This window comes from Leiobunum rupestre, chromosome 2 (assembly GCF_980474605.1).
Source record: "Leiobunum rupestre chromosome 2, qqLeiRupe1.1.hap1, whole genome shotgun sequence".
NCBI classification, from domain to species: domain Eukaryota; kingdom Metazoa; phylum Arthropoda; class Arachnida; order Opiliones; family Sclerosomatidae; genus Leiobunum; species Leiobunum rupestre.
In genome coordinates, this window is record NC_143385.1 from 20847025 (window position 1) to 20851576 (window position 4552).

A 4552-nucleotide genomic window follows, 5' to 3' on the forward strand; every position below is an offset into this window, starting at 1 on the left:
GAATAAATTAAAAATCAGTACATAATATAAAATATTCAGATGTTCTATTTCGAAATTTAAAACAAGAGGTTATTTTTTTGCTCAAAAAAGTGATTTTATTTCAAAAACTATGTTTTCTAGAAAATTTAAATTTGTACTGTACATTTTACGTGCCGGGGGACACTTACTACCAATATTGCATCTAAATCAAAAATATTTTGCCGTTTTTTGAAAATATAAATTTTAACCGCTAGGTGCTATAAGAAAATTATCAATGAGAAAATTGTAGAGCGTCACCTAAGACGTACAAATAACGTTGGCTCGAAAAAAATAGACGTCTTTTTCACTGCCAAAATACGTCTTGAAAAAGTTTGATTGGTCTTGTTGGAAACCGGTTAATTGGTCCAGTATTCTTACCGCAAAATCTAAATGGCCAGAGATGGTGGCCCGCCTCATTAACACAGAGCCGTGAGAGAATACCTAAACAACGAATTTCCACAACGATGGATAGGGAGCAACGGTCCCGTACACTGGCCAGCAAGGTCGCCAGATCTGACACCGTTGGATTTCTTTCTTTGTGGTTTCGTCAAGGACAAGGTGTACGCCACTCTGGTTGAGACCCTTGAAGAGCTGCGTCAACGAATTGTAAGCACTTGCCGGGAAGTAACCCCAGAAATGATTCAAGCCGCCTTCGACAATATGATTGTTCGCGCCCAAGCCTGCATCGCAGCCGAAGGTGGTATTTTCGAAACGTACTTATATATTTTGTTCGTAAGTAGATAAATAAAATGACTATTTCTTTTTTTTTTAAAAAATTCGCATTTTTTATCCTACGAAATTAAATTACCCAGATCTGGGCCAAATCATATTTTCAGTTTAATAACGTGAGCGCTCAAGCCGGAAAAACTCGCTCACTTTTGGAATGAACTATTGAAAACGTAGAGTTGATTATGCATATAGAAGAGAGATCTCGTTCAATCTGAGACAGATGAATTTCGCACTGGCCATAATTGTTCTCACTACGGCAAGCAAACCATCCTAGGCTAAGAAGCGCTTCGCTTAGGGCCCCAACGAAAAGAGATCACGCTCACTGGCAGCCGCTTACGGCGCGAACGAAGAGGCGAAGCGATAACTGTCACCCGCTTAGGAAGCGAACGAAGGGTCGCGTGGTTCACTGGCAGCCGCTGAAATTACAAACGAAAGAGCGACGCCTTCACCGGCAGCCGCTGAAATTACATACGAAAGAGCGACGCGTTCACTGTCAGCCGCTGAAATTACATACGAAGGAGCAACGCGTTCACTGGCAGCCGCTGAAATTACATACGAAGGAGCAACGCGTTCACTGGCAGCCACTGAATTTACAAACGAAGGAGCGACTTACGGCTTGGACAAAAGTTGCCTGGTTCAATGGCAGCCACTGACAGCGCTCCAAACAAGTTATCGCAAACGAAGTCTCTCGCTCTTTTTCATCATAGCCAGAAAAAAAACTCAAACAGTGGTTATTAGGTCACGTTCACTGCCAACCACTCACGGGGCAGCAGGCGAAGTTATGGACAGCGGAGGGACGTCTCAGTCGGTTTAAACGGCTCCTTATCAATTCAGCGATTAAACAAACTGTTCAAATGCGTTTCCCTGAAAAACATGAAGATTCTTGGAATAAACTTTACTTGAAAGGCTATATAAGTAGTAGAAGAATACCGGTTTAAGCACAGGGGTGCAAATGGGCGAGAGGGCGCAAGAGAGGGCGCAAGGGGATCATACCGGTTTAAGCACGGGGTGCTAGAACCGGACGTTCTGATTGGGTGAAATTATCGTGACGTGGCGAGATAACTCTGTAAATATGACGTCGCAAACAACTATAACTATCCGCGAGTATCAACCACAAACCATCTTTCTATAGTATGAAGCAGCTCGGAGCGTCATAAGAAGTACAAAAAAACAACAACTACAAGTCGATCAAACGCTATGTAAGTATACTTTTTTCAAAAAAAATCAATTAAAAAATGTGTTTAAAATTACTTTTCGTATTCTAGAATGGCAGCCATACTTTTGTTCCCACTTTCGTCCGAGAAATTTGTGGAGATTACGCCTAAGCTCGGAGTACGTCTAGGGTTGCGGGACAGTACGACAGGGATAGTCTTAGAACCCGCCGAGTTTGATGAACTATGTCTCAAAAAAGAATAAATTTTGTCCTACTTCGAGAACGATGATAGCCCGGGGTCAATGTGGGTTTTCGCGGGATCGAAGACTCGACGTGTGGAATTAAGAACGTACCAGGACCGTAAGATCTTAGACATCCGAGAAATGTATTGTGGAACTGGAGACAAGTACGGCCAGTTCTTTCCTTCCAGGAAGGGATTTGCTGTCGGATACTATCATGTCAAGGAACTGTTTCAGAACTACCTGAGCGAGGCGAAGCGAATTAACGAACTTTTAAAAGACTGCATTATCGAACAATTACGCAAAGGTATCCGTAAATGCTGTTATGGATGCGAGGTGGAACATCCTTCACAGACGGAGCATGACTGTCTCAACAGCTGGGAAATGCGCGTTGCGATGATCTTTGATGACGCTGTAAATAATCTAGATTTTATCGAAGTGTATAAATTGTTTACTTCTAATACATTTTTAAGTGAAGAGTTTTGTAAATGTATGACTGCCCGTATCGTGTGTACTGTGAAACCATATTTGTAAATAAAAGTATCTTCGTATTGCTAAAACGTGTCAGTCATTAAAATGGAGTTCAACCTACAACATCCTTTTAATGGGCTTATCTCCGGGGCGACTCAATCTGGAAAGATTTTCTTTGTCGCGAACCTTATCAAATATAAAGATGTGTGCATATCTCCCCCACCCGAGAGGATAATATATTGCTATACGAAGTATCAACCGAAACTGTTTAATTCGATATTAGAACATACGCCTGGGGTTGAATTTCATGAGGACGTGAAAATCTTAGACCCAAATGTTAAGAACTTTGTCATTCTAGACGATTTGCTTTGTGAAATCGCAAATAATAAAGAGGTCACAAATTTGTTTATTCGCGGGTCTCACCATAAAAATACATCTGTCTTCATATTAATGCAAAATTTGTATTACCCAGGAAAAGAAATTAGAACTTTGAATTTAAACGCCCACTATTTCATCATTTTTAAATCCCCACGTGACAAGTCGGCGATCATTCATTTGGCGAAACAGATTTTCCCCACCAACAGCAAATACGTCATCGATGCCTTTCACCAGGCCATTGCTCGAAACTACGGGTATTTATGGGTAGATTTGAAACCGACCACGTCAGATGAGCATAGATTGCGAACTGGACTGATACCAGGGGAAGAAGTTGCCGCTTTCGTGCCAAAATGAAAAGAGTTCACCAACATAGTGATTTTTTGAAGTACCTGACTACTTGTAACGTGTGTTAGAGAAATTCAGCTATCAAACACGCTAACAGTGACGCAATCAAGGCGATTGTGGAATGTTGTATAAATGTACTGCGTGGGAACGTCAAACTCTCACATGATCAGAGAAAGCGGCTGAAGAAACACCGTCAAACACTGCGAAAAATATCACAACCAAATACCGTGTTAAAACGAAGAAGGATTCTCATACAGAAGGTTGGTTTTCTTCCGTTACTGTTAGCGCCTCTTCTATCTCTGGTGAGCAGCGCGGCTGGTGCGGCCATCAGTAGTGCTATCAAAAATGGCTAGAAAAATGATTCTGGTCCCTGAGGACGTTTATCGCAGCCGAAAGTTGACGAAAATCTGGATACGACGACAGTTTTAAATAATCAGAAACTTATTCAATCACAAAAAGTGGACTTGTATAACCATTTGTTGCAACGTACTATTAATCAAAGAACTAAAAAGAAGAATACATTTGAGCCACCAAAAAAGAAGGATTGGTATTCGGAAATAGCCCTTGTAATTCCCGTTTCGCATCTTAAGGCCGCTGTTGCTTTGTACAAGTGGATTGGAAGTAATAGCAAAATTGAATGGTCACCGAATGGTGAACTTATGTATAAAGGTCGTCCCATCGCGGGCTCTAATATAATGGACATTTTACACGAAACTGTTAAAGGACATAAAATTAAACCAAAGTATGATGTTGTAGGGATCAATTATTTTTACGAATTGCTTGAAAATGATTATGTTCCCAAATCTTTTATAAAAAATAAGTTCCCTTTCAAGTCACATTTTGATAATGTACACCTTAATAGCGATAACGAAAAGGAATTGTTAGACGAAAAGTCTATTAATGTTGTTCCTGAATCTAGGGATAGTTCGCTTTTGTATGAAAACTGGATGTCATTGAAATAAAGAATATAAATCAATATTTTTTTGTCGTTTCTTTCACTTACTATTTACAAATCATCATGGACGGACACAGCGATACGTCTCCGACTGGATTGCTGCCGGCTTTATCCGTATCATATTTAAAATCTCCCAAAGCTATTACAGCTTGCTTATTACTGGTAATAGTTTTAGTTATTGAACTATTTGATTTCGCGTACTGGTATTACGAACATAATATTATTAACTCCACGAGGCATGGATAATCTCGAAAAAATATACTT